Source organism: Lagenorhynchus albirostris, chromosome 16 (assembly GCF_949774975.1).
Source record: "Lagenorhynchus albirostris chromosome 16, mLagAlb1.1, whole genome shotgun sequence".
In the NCBI taxonomy this organism is placed as follows: domain Eukaryota; kingdom Metazoa; phylum Chordata; class Mammalia; order Artiodactyla; family Delphinidae; genus Lagenorhynchus; species Lagenorhynchus albirostris.
The window spans coordinates 74,702,718-74,715,573 of NC_083110.1; the positions used below are offsets into that span (position 1 = coordinate 74,702,718).

The 12,856-nt window shown below is 51.4% G+C and overlaps 1 protein-coding gene across 11 annotated transcripts in view; it reads left to right on the forward strand.

Moving 5' to 3' along the window:
- The window catches only part of TACC2 (transforming acidic coiled-coil containing protein 2), a 206,824-nt gene that overhangs the window by 89,231 nt on the left and 104,737 nt on the right, over positions 1 to 12,856 (forward strand). The gene's annotated exons all lie outside the window — the stretch shown is intronic.

The window sequence follows — 12,856 nt, forward strand, 5'->3', positions numbered from 1 at the left end:
GAAGGGCCAGAATTTGGCTCCCGGAACCAACGAGCCACCACATCAGCCCCAGCTTCTTTCTGAGGCTCCGGAGGCCAGCGGGCCGGCATTCCCCTCCTCCCCTCCGTCTCCGCACCTCCCCCGCCCCCCCGCCCCGGGCTCGGCGGAGGCGGAGGCGGAGGAAGCGCGCGTGGACCGCAGAGTTGGGGCACCGGCCTGTACTTGGCCTTCTCAGTGGTTCACACGCCGGTGCCTTCCCCGCGTTGTCATGAGTAGTGGAAAGCGCCGTGTAAAAACTAAGAGCTGTAGCAAGTTGTCATGACTCAGAGACTCCTGGAGGAAGTCTGCAGCGCATTCGCGAGCAGCGCCCGAGCCGCGCGTCCGTCTGTCCGACTGTCTCTCTGTCCCCTGCGCGCTCGGCGGCCGCGGGGCGAGTGGGCGCGCCGCCGCGTGGGCCCCTCGGTGGCCTGGGCGCGCCGCGACCGGCCCCGCGCATTCCTGGCCCGTGAGGAGAGCGCGGCGGGCGCCCAGCGCGAGCAGCTGGCTGCGCGCTGGCCGGCCGGGAGCGCCGAGAGCTGGGGGAGGAGCCTGGCCCGGCCGCCGCCGCTCTCCCACTCATTGGCCTTTTGTGCTGCAACTTTGCCCGAGCCCTTCGGGGAGCCGCGCCGCCCCGCGCCAGCCCCGCGCAGTTGCCCCGAGAAAGTTTGCGTCCCCGGCCGGGCCGGGCCGTGAGACTCCGCGCGCCGCGCCGCCGCCGGGCTCGGAAACCTCAGCCTCTCGGGGGCTCTTGGACAGTTGCGTCCCTGAAGGAAGGCGGATCCGTGGTAAGTGCGCCGCGGGCGGGAGGGCGAGCGCCCGGAGTCGGGGAGGAGACCCGCGTCCCCAGGACCTTGGCCGCTAGACAAAGGCGTGCTAGAAGTAGCCGAAGCTCATTTTATCTTTCCCCAACGGGGACTGGCTAAGGGGAGGAAACTGGCTGAACACACATGTGTGTCACTTGCTGGCTGAGGAGTGTGTCTGCGGGGGAGCCGGCGGGGCCCGCGGCTTCTGCCCGGGAAGCTCGTTCCGTCGGGTGAGGCGGGTCGGGATCCGCGCCCGAGGTCGGGGCGCATGCCCGAGGCTGGGATCCCGCTCACGGTGAAGGTCCCCGCCCGCGGTTGGGGTTCGTGCCGGTGGCCCGGGTCCCTGCCCGCCTCCCGGCTCCGCGCCATCCCCGCTGGGGTCCTTGCGGGCTGGTGTGGTCCCACCCGGTAGCGTGGGGGCTCCCCCGGCGGGCCACAGCGGCGCGTGGATTAGCCCTAAAACTCTGCACTGGACTTCTTCCGAGTTTGGGACTTTTAAATTCTCGAATAGTTACGTCAGCGGGGCTAGTGCACTTCAGGGCTCGGACACACCACGTGACCAGCCCTTGATTTTTTTTTTTTTTTTTTTTTTTTTCTTTTTTCTCTTTCTCCTTGGCGTCCTTGGCTCCCGCGGCCTCGGGCCGTGTCTTCCCCACGACCTCCGAGCGCTTTCTGCTGCAAGCTGTTGCATGGTGTTCCTGCGACGTTTGTTGTCCTCCTCGGTGCTTGTCTTTTCTTAAATGGCATCGTCATCAGCGTGATATTATTATTGTTGTTATCTTTTGCCTCCTTCAAATGCTAGGACAGGAAAATGTGGGAGTGGGTTGAGATACAAGTGAAATAGACATTGTGAGAAAAATGTGTCTCCAAGGTGTACTGGGGGGATGGCAATAGAAGCTGAGCCTCGGGAAGGGTAGCCAGGGTGTTTGGTTGGTGCGGGAGTGTGTGTGTGCCTGCGCACGCCTTCATATGTGTGCGTGCGTGTGTACACATGTCTGTCCCAAGCCTCTTCTATCACAGTACATGGAATAGCAGCGGTCCCAGTGCAATTTCCTATCTGTTTTATGCCAGAGGAAGGTTCAGCTCTGTTATTAGGTGGAGAACTTCTTATTTCTCTAGGATTCCCTATTGAGGCCGCATTTTAAAGACTGTTTCCATTGTATTTAGAAACGACTTTGTCTGGGGCCTTGTCCTGAGACTGGATTTCATCTGTGGTTTTCATCCATGGTTTTCATCCATCCAGATTCACTTATATATTTCAAAGTTAGTCTTCACTAGTGTTTTTAGGGGGTCCATTTGGACAAGTGAAGGAACTCAGAGGAAGGATTTGGTTGGGAATTGTGGAGTGAGTTACCTCTTAGAATGTTCAGTTTTCCTGTTCTGAGGTCGAGCTGGGAGCTCCTCCAGAGAATGGGGCCACTTGTGCTGGGCACGTGAGTGGAAGGGAGTGGATTCCCACGGGGCTTCTCATAGGCTGTGCCTGGGGCTTGGGCATTCTCTTCAGAGGAGAGTTGCAGGAAATAGGTCAGGGACTGCCCTCCTTGTGCAGACACCACAGCCAACTCTCAGCTACCCAGAGCCTCTTCTTTGGTTCTTACGTTGTCACTGGCCCCTCATCAAAAGTTAACTTCCCAAGTCTCAGGGAGGCCAGCACCACAGAGTACAACCCATACATAGGCAGTACTGCTCGTGGAGCCAACGCACCCCTCCTGGTCCCCTCTGGGAGAGCTAGACAGAACTGGCCTCTGGTCCCTCTGTTCACATGCATCCCTTTTGTCTCTCTGAGCTTGGGCACTTAGAATATTTTAGCTGGAAGGAAACTTAAAAATCAAGATTTCATTTTACAGATGTGAAAAGGGAGACTCAGAGAAGTCCGGGGTCTTGCTCAGGGTCACATGTGAAGGTGGGACTCAAACCCAGGACCCCAGACACCTGGCCTGGCAGCTAAGTCCTGCGGCCTCTTTGGTTTCACGCCGTGTACCGTGGTTATTTACATTTGTCGTTTCTGTGGAGACAGACAGTGCTTCCCGGAAGGCTTGTCTAGTTTACGGTACCACTCCACAAGTGTGACGAGGGGCCGGGGGTCGAGGTAAATGGTAGTTGAAGTCAGTAAGGCCACCCCTGCTCTCAGGGAGGGGTGTGTGTGTGTGTGTGTGTGTGTGTGTGTGTGTGTGAGAGAGAGAGAGATACCTGAATGGACACACTGGGCAAACTTTATGGTGAGGATAGTGCCCCAGGAGGGGATGTGTGCATATGCATGAGGATGTTTGGTCGTCCCAGGGACTGGAGCGGGCAATATCTAGTAAGGGCCAGGGATGCTATGCATGGGACAGTCCTGTCCAACCAAGAACCGCTTCACCCTAAATGCCAATAGCGCCCCCTGTAGAGGACACTGCAAGGGTTTGAGGAGTTGGGAGAGACCAGTTCTAATTGGGAAGATGAGAGATGGGGATCTATGGGCTCACTAGACCCCAGGCTTCAGGTTTGAATGAGGCTGGGAGAGACTGAGGGTGAGGTCAAGAGCCGTGTGTGTGTGTGTGTGTGTGTGTGTGTGTGTGTGTGTGTGTGTGTGTGTGTTCTCCTGGTACTCAGTTCCACAGCCAAAAGCAGATGGTTCTTGAATTAACTATGGTTTGAGTCGAGCAAGCCCTGACACCTTTTGCATAACCAGGAGAAGGTTTAGGAAGCTGGTGGTGGTGTCCCTGACTAGTCCTGGTGGGAGAAGCCTGGGTGCCCTGGTCTCTCCCGCTGTGACCTGTGGCTACGGCGTGCGAAATCTGTCCTGGAGGCTGGGCTTTGTCTCCCTTGCCCCCGTTGAGGTCACAGTCCTTTGTTCACAACCTCAATAACCATTTCCACAGCAACTCACCGTGATGACAAAACAGGCCAAGGATTATGAAATCATTCCAGAGAAAGGAAGCCATGAAAAAGAAGAGCTGGGGAAACAAGTTTGTAGGGAATTGCCTCTAAAAATAGAGTAGAGGGCAGGCAAAATTCTCGGGGGACTACAGAGCCATGACCTGTGACAGGGCTTTCGTTTCAGATACATTGGGTATCAGCTGCGTCCCCCTCCCTTTCCTGTCTGGTCCACTCTGGTGTATGGTTTCAGTCTGTCATTTAGCAAATGTATTCAGGCTACCACTTAAAAGAAAGCAAAGTTCCCAAGACTGTTTTTCCGTGGCTTGGAGAAAGGCGGTCTAGAGAGAGCTCCAAATTCAGAGACAGAGATTTTGTATTAGAATCCCTGCCCCACTCTTAACCAGCTCTGTGACCTTGAACAAGTCACTAACCGTGTCTGTGAATCATGATTTCCATCTCATTAACAGTGGGGGTAGTCACGGTGCCCGCCTGGCTCACAGAGCTGTAGGGGCAAGTGAAATCATGTGCATGAAAATACTTGGCAAACTGTGAAGTGCGGTGCAAATGGAAAGTCATGCTAATATTTTTCACTGTTACGATTAAAAAGGATTTAATGAGAGGAGGTAGATTTCCTAACACCTCCTGTAGCTTATTTTTGTTGTTATTATTTTTAATTGGAAACGAGGTGTGCTAGTCGATGCAGAGCTCTTTTATTTGGAAGCTGGTTATCTAGGTTTCCTTTCTATCCATCTTCCCTTGCTTTGTCACCCTCCCTTTTAATTGCTTATTTATACTTTCCCCAGAAAACAAGTAAAAATGAAAGAATAGGAAATGCACGTCAGTTCCTCTTACAGAGAGCAAATCTGGTGAAAAACTGGAAAGAGAAAGCAGTCGCTTCACTGGCTGCTATGCAGGATTGGCTGTTTAGAGTCCTAATTCCTCTCGCTGCCTGGTTGCGTCCAGTGGGTCCTCTGAGGCCCAGAGCTCTCCGGGTGGGTGTCTGTGTCATCGAGAGCTTACGGTTCCTGGCCAGCATCCTCCGGTTTAAGCTCCTGAGGGTACAGGGTTGGTTTGCTATCATGACGTTTCCCCAGTGCGGGCCCATTCCACAGAGGCGATAAGAAGATGGGTCATGTCCACGTGAGGAGCATCTTTTCCCTCCTTCTTTTATGGTTAGGATGCCCCTCCCTCCAGCCCTCAGGCTTCCCCTGGCTGCCTGCTCTCCAGCGCCTGCTTCACAGGAAACAGTAGAAGGTCCAGTGTTCCCTTGCAAACCTTGACCGAGGCTCGCTCACCTTGTGACTTACCTGGCCCAGGAACCTGTGTTCCACAGCTCCCTGCTTCCAGCTCCCAGGTTGTCTTGTGCTCAGCCAGGTGCTAGGGTCTCTCTCTTCCAGTGCCGACAAGACCCTGCCTCATTTCCCCGGCATCCTCGTGCCTAGTGTCGTGCTGAGTAGGACACCCGTCCAGCGGTTCCTTCTCGGTTCAGTGACTGTCTGCTTTGGCTTCTCTCTGGAAACGGCGGGTACAAGGCTTTGCTCCATGCATGATGTCTAGACCTCTCGTTGCATTCCGTGGGTAGGGAGAGCTTACAGAGGTAATTTTGCTACTTGTGTAGTTTTGGAATCAGGGAAAATCTGTGACTGTTATAAGATGTGGAGAACTCCAAGAGGTTTTTTTTAAAAAAGAACACTCAAATTTTGCCTTGTCTGTACTTAAGGCATTTGTTCAGGCCTCAGCTTGACTGTGAGCTGAGTTGCCTGCTCTCAGTTCAGAAAAGTTAGAGAAGCTGGCTCTGGCCTGAATTAAGTGGCAGCTAGACAGCTCTGGTGGCAGCAGCAGTTAACATCTTTCTGCCCTTGCTACTTTCCTTGCATCCATACGTTCAACTAATATTTATCGGACACCTACTGTTTGTTGAGGACCCATTGTGAGATTGACGCTGTGCTTGACATCTATGTTTTGCTCTTATTTCTTTTAATAATCTTTCCAAGTTATTCAATTTGTCCCCATTTTATAGGTTCAGAAACTGAGGCTCAAAGAGGTTAATGAACTTGCCTAGGACTACAAAAAGCTAGTAAATGGCAAAGCTGGCTTCAAGCTCACATCTGCCCGTCTCCAGAGCTGTGCTCTCTGTACTATACTCACTGCCCTGCTCACGCACCCAGTGGATGACTCAGTTGGATTTCTGTGCCCAGGGTTCTGGTGAAGTCAAGGCACCTGTTGGTTACATGCACGGGCTCTCGGGAGAAGTAGGCAGCCTTGGCCGAGGTCTTGACCCCAAGGTGCTGGCCTGTTCATCAGGCATACCCCTTGGCTTTGTGCTCTCTGATCAGGGGAGCAACTACGTCGTCACTTACCTGACCATGTAGCTTCTCCCAGCACCTGGATGGGTTTATTTCTTTGTCTTTTGAAAAGAACAGTGACTACTGTCTCCCTGCCTTGTCCTCCTAGAATAACTTCCTCCCCTTTGAGCTTTGCATAAACCCCAGTCCTTGAGTTCGTTAACCCTGAGAGGTACGGGGGCAGCAGTCCGATTTTAAGGAGTGCATAAGTTGTGTATGAGAGGGGGGTTCCCCCTCTGCGCCCCCTCCCCGTCACCAGGTCTCCCAGGGAGCTGGTCACCCCCGCCTCCCATCTGTAAGTCCTAACTAGGAACCTGGCCCCTGGACAAGGTGCCAGGCCAGCTGGGGCTGGGCCACAGTGGACACGGCCCAGAGCCTCCTCCAAGATGTCCTTTTCCAGCCATCCCAGGGGGCTGCGCCTCTAGAGCCTCGGGGTTTTCAGATCAGAAAATCAGTGGCCTGGAAGGGACCCTGGAGACCCAACAGTGCAAACCCTCATTTTATGGAGGACGTGCCTGCAGCCCGGGTGGGGAAGGGTCTTGCCCGCTACCCCGGCTTAGAGCCGTGCCGGCGCCCCCGGGGACTGCTCACATGCTGTCCGTGGGGAGGCGGACCCCGCTGGGCTGCTTTGCGTGTCACTCTCCTCATTCTGCATGCTTGAGAGAGACGCCGCTTGAGACCAGGGTCCTGTTGGCGTGAGGTTTGCGGTCGGAGCAGCCGGATGGAGCTGAGTTCAGCGTGGCCGTGGGTAGTGACTTTCTCCATCCAGGGGCTCCATTTGCTCTTCCTGAAACGGGCTGTCACATTGCTCACAGTGACAAAGGCCCTGCACGGTGCCCGGCACACAGTAGGTCCTCCTAAACCTTGGTTCCCGTTGCTGTTGCCACCTGTACTCATCCTTGTTCTATGACCCCAGACGGCGTGCACACCTGAGGGAGCACGCCTGGGCAGGGGCGGCGGGAGGAGGGGCACGGGTACTTTGAAGAAGCACGTTCAGTGTGTTCCGTTGGGGAAAACACCACACCCTGTTGTGTTTTGTGTTACTGACGCCATCACTTGTGAAGCACTTCCGTGTGCCGGGCCCTTTGCCAGTCGACATGACTGGTGTCAGCGAACCCTCCCCACGCCCTTTCCAGACAGAGTGGCCCTTGCCCTCTCTGACAGATGGGGAAGCTGGGCTCTGAGGAAATCTTCCACAAGGTTGCACAGCTCTTTATTGCGGGAGTGGTGTTGAGACCCTGGCCTCCTGTCACCGGCTCCATCCTGCCTCTCTGGGGAGAGTGCGGTGGGGATGCAGGTTCTGTCTCGGAACGCTGAGGGGGCACCTGGAAGGGATGTGCCCCACGTGCTCTCGTGCCTTGGCCCTGGCTTCTAACCTTTGCCAGCTGGGTCGTGCCCAGCTCCTAACCGGCCAACAGCTCCCAAGATGGAGATCTCAGAGTATGCCGTTTTGGTCATTTATGACAGGTTTTGCTTTTCTTAAAAAAAGAAAAAAGAGGACTGAGCCAGTGTGAGCAGCACTGGGCTGTCTTTCAGCTGTGTTGGTGAGAGCTTCACCAGCACTTTCCAAAGTGTGGTGCCCAGCTCCCGGGCGGCCTGGCCCGAGCCTGGGGGCTGCCTGGTGGTGGTGAGTTATCTGTTACTCATTCTGTTAGAAAAAAGTGCGAGCAGCACATCAAAACCGCAGACTCACCGGGGTTATTCCCTAGAATGATGTACCTTTATTTAATTTGAACAACTGACTTCATTGAAAGTTAAGTATAAAGTAAATAATAGTACAGAGGGTCTAAGGTACTATACGTGAAACATGCAGTCATTAACGCGACTTTCCAACCAATCAGATGCTTAAAATCCAAATCACCTTTGATTGTTCGCCGTTTCGCTTTCCTCCGTCTTCACGATGTGTTGGGGGGACATCGTGAAGCTCGATGCACGACTGGCCCTGGCTCCAGCCGCTGGGATTCCGTCCCGCATCACCTGGCCCTGCTCCACGGCTCCGGCCCCCTCGTCTGCATTTCCTCTCCCCTGTCATTATTCTCTACTCCGCATAAGGGCTGTCTCCCAGATATTCTGCTGCTTCCCTGCTCTTAAATCTCTGATGCTCCCCATGCCTTGGAAAACAGCCAGTGCTTGGCCTGACGTTCGAGGCCTTCTGCTAGCTGGCTTGGGCCCGAGTGAATGGCCCACAGGCCACCGGCTGCCCCGGTGAATGGCCCACAGGCCCCTATTCAATGCTGCTCCCGTCTCGACCACACTCTGTCCTCCAGAACCCAGACCGAACTCTGCGGGTGCTGGGGAGAGGCTGCCTGCATGCCTTCACTCAGGAATGGTTTTGTTCTTTTCTTCCTGAAATAATTTCCAACTTACAGAAAAGTTGCGAGCGTCGTACAAAGACTTCCCTACTCCCTTTGCCCAAGTTCCTGAATTATCGCCATTTTACCTCAAGTGCTGTCATCCCCTCTTTATATGTGTACGTATGGATGGAGATACAGATATATATCCATTATCATCGCTCTTTTTCTGAATCATTTGAGAGCAAGTTGCAAACACGAAGGTGTCCCCATCCAGACAAACACTCCAGTGATCATTTCCCCCAAGCAAGGTCCCTCTCCAGCACAACGCGATACAGCCATCCAGTTGGGAAATCAATAGGATATGTCACGGCATCAGCCAGTCTTCAGAACCCATTCGAATTCATCCACACCGTCCCTTTTCCTACAGATCCAGGGTCCAGCCCAAAGGCACGTGTCACACTCTGAGTATGCCCGCAGACTCTCCTTCAGTCTGGAAGAACTCCTCCGTCTCTTGCTGTCTTTCATGACCTTTCAGAGTACAGCTCTTTCATTCTGGGAAGATCCCTCAACCCGTGTCACCTCATGACCAGACTCTGGCTGTCGTTTGGGGCAGGGATCCCATAGAAGTGACATAGGGTGAGGACCACCCACCGCCAGGGACGTAATCCCGGTCAGCACCTGGCCACGTCGGTGCCCACCGGGTTTCTCCACCTTTAAGTCACCATTTCCCCCTTTGTAATCTATCAGTATCTGGTGGGAAGGTACTCCAAGACCACACCACTGCCCTTCACTTCTTTAAACCTCCATCCACCTCCCTTAGTGTCCTTCGACGGCTCCTGCCGGAATTCACCACCACTCTGATGGTTTTTAAATGGCAGATTTTCAGTTTTCATCGCTTCTTCTACATTTACCAGTTGACATTGTACTGTAAAGAGGAACTTTCCCTCCCCCGCATTTATGTATTTGATGGTGTTTTTATATCTTTATGGACTCGTGGATTATTACTTTACTCAATGGATTTTAATCTATTACTATCTGTATTTTTTTTTTTTGATGTCCAAATAGTCCCAGATGTGACCAGTGGCAGCCTCTTTAAGTGGTTCTGACGTCCTTTTGACGTGACCCCTTTCAGCAGACATAGCTGGGAAGTGGTGTGTGTAATGTGTACACACACACCCCCCTCTCTATCTATAGCTAGTGCTTGTCTGATATGTCTGATTGCAGCCCAGCCCTAAGAGTTCTTTCAAGCCTCATCACCTTTGTATATTCTATGCAAGTCTTCCCTGACTGTGAGAACCTGCTCCCTTTATCCCTGATGAGTTTATTTTTCTGCTAATCTCCTGGTGGGTAACAGTTTCCTTAAGACACCAGTCTCCTCCTCTGTACCAGTGTGGCCCCTGTCCCTTCTCCGGTACCCCTTCCTTCCTTGCCCTGTCCAAGGGAAGGGAAGTGAAGCCTAGTGGCTTTCCACCCAAACCCTCAGGGAGAGAGGGAGGGAGAAGCATTTTTCACCGAGAAAGCCCTTTGCACATGTCTGTCTGTTGAAGCACTTGACTGGCTTCATCCCCTCACAGGCCCTTCCCAGATCACCCCGGCCTGAAAGGAGCCAGCCCATTTTTCTGCGGCAGCTTGTTTTGCTATTACCGCCCTTCACAGTTTTCCTTGAGTTAGACTTTCAACTTGCCTTGCTCTCCAGCAGCCTGTCCACCCTGAAGCGTGGGATCCCCATCTTTTTAAAACTACTTTATTGAGGTGTGATTGACATATAAAAAGCTGTACATATTTAATGTATACAATTCGATGAGTTTGGGGATGAGTATACATCTGTGAAACCAGCACCACCATCAAGGCCATAAACATACCATCACCTCCCAAAGTTTCCTCCCACCCCGTTACTATTACTGTTATTGTTATTATTAATTTGATCCTGATTTAATTTATCTTGGTGCTGGCCACAGAGCTCTTGCTGTGCACAGGTCTTATGTGTAGAACTGAAGGTGTTGGCTTTTTAGACTAGAATGTGAATATCTTCCTCTTTGAAGCAGAGCTCTCTCTGCCTCAGCCTCTGAAGGAAGGTGACTCATGGCCTTTGGAGAAGCACTTGTTGATACAAGCTTCCCTCCCTGACATTCCAGTGGAAAATCAACCCTTTGCTGGCCTGACTAAATTTATAGTGGGTTGGCCCCAGCAGCTGGTGAAAGCAGCTGGTGGTTAAAATCTCTGACAGATTATTTTTTTTCCTCTCTGAAAAATATTTCAGTCACCCTAGTCCCAGCACCACAGAATTTGGAAGCCATTTATAGCCTCTTACAGCTGGTCTGAGAAGAATTCCCCTGTGTCCCCAGAAGTCGGCTGTCCCCTATCCTTAGCCATCTGGAGCACGACCAGACCCCTGCGAAGTAAGACAGAAAGATCTTGAGGCTGATGGTACAGTGTGAATTTGACAGTTTTTTCCTTTTAACAATTTCACATAGTTCAATTTAATATATGTGTATACACACATATATGTACATGTAAAAATTATTAAAATTATGTCATATGGGAGGTTTATAAACCTCCCATATGACATAATATGGGAGGCTTATCCAGCCTATTAACTCTTGATTTGCACACTATTCTAACACCCGTAGTCTGTAGTACATTAGAAGCAGAGAACTGGAAGGCATAAAGTAAAAAAGAGTCAGGTGAGTTGGAAGCAGACGTACTGGCTCACAGCCTGCGAGGGAGGGACCAGACTGAGTTTGCAGAGTCCTTGAGATTGTGCCGTCCAGGGCCTTCCCTTTTAAAGACGGAAAAGTTCAGCTCAGAGGAGTCACCTGGCTGAGATCCCAAGGTGGGGCTGGTCTAGAATCCAGCCCTCTTGACTTCGTGTACAATTGTTTTAGTGCCGTAGCATACTTCCTCACTTATATCATAGTCGCTCAAGATGCTGATCATGTGTCATTGACGAAGTGTTTAGTTATGTTCAGGATTCTCTGTTCAAAAAAAATCAAGGAAGTGTCTAATATGCTTTGAAAATTAATTCCATCCCGAAGAGTTAAAATTAAAATGCTATCCTGTAGAATATGCGAGCAGATACTGGTTATCTAAAAAATTCTCCACCAGGACCTTATTTTCCCCACAGGTGCCTGTTGAGTGAGACATGGCTGGGTTTCTGTCCTGAGATGAGGCTGACGAGCCTGGGTCCTCCCTGGGGGAACGTGTGAGTGTAAAAGTGGGGGAAGGACGGCGTTGCTCTGCATGTCCCGTCTCTTGAAACTTTCCCTGAACTATGAATTGAAGTTGCTCCCTGGCACTCAGAATTTTCCTTAAAAATGCTTTCTTATTTCTTTTGCTTATAAAAGCAGTATGTGTTCAGAATAGAACTAGAACATAGAGATAAATTCAACGAAGAAGAAAAAAATACTCATAACTTTACTACTGAAAGAATTACCATTAATACCTTGGCGTTCATTCACTCTGTTGCTCGCTTCCTATGTGGGTGTTTACACATACATGCATGTGTACACATATACACACACATACGTATATATCGATACACACATGCACATAAGGTCTGGATCATGTTGCCGATAGTTTTTTAACCTAGTTTCAGTTAATAATGGATCCTTTACCTCTGGATACATGGAGAGCTGCTTTCTTTTTTTTTACTTTTTAATTTATTTTTTAATTATTTATGTTTTTTACCTTCTTTTTTAAAATGGTTGCAGATGAGTCCATTCTGTGGACATGCTTTAACTTGATTAACTGTCCCCTAGTGTTGGACATTTTGGTTGTTTCCATTTTTTTTTTGCTATTGTGGTCACAGCTATGGTCAGCATCTTTGCTCACACCCTTAATCATCTCCTTAGAATAAATTCTTGGAAGTAGAATGGCTGTGTCAAAGAAAACAAAGTCTTTTACGGCTTTCGATCTGTGTTGCCAGAACTCCTGGGCCACATTTTTCCGCTCAGGCTTTATGACTTTAGAAAGTCGATATTGCCTGTGGTTTAGGATTCTCCAAATCGTGATCCAGCAGAGACACCCAGAGTCCCCGCCGGCCCCCTCCTCCAGGCTCGCCCCTTGCTTCACTTCACGCTGTGCCCATTTCTCTCTGGCTCCTTGGGTGTGGTCGTTACAGGGCTCCAGGGTCACGTTCTGGGGGATTTGGGATAGTGGGTGGGAACCGTGGAGGAAAAAGGAAGGATCACAAGACCCATGGGAATAAATAGAAAGGTGTGGGCACAACCGTGTGCTAGTCCGGCCATATTTAGAACACAGTTTGGGGAAGTTTGCCCTGGGCCTCCCTGCCTGTCTTTCGTCTCGATGCCCAGGGCAGTACTTTGTGGCTGAGTATTTGATAGAGGCTTTGGGCTGATTCTTCAGCTTAGGATCAAGTCCCAGTCCCTCGACCTGGCCTTGTGATCTGGTTCCTGTCCACCTGTCCCCTTCCTGGTTGTTTTGATCTGCGTTCCAGCTACAGTGGCCTTTCTACATTCCTCCAGAATGCCAGTCTCCTTCCTGATCTGGGGCTTTCAGATGTGTGGTTCCCTGTGCT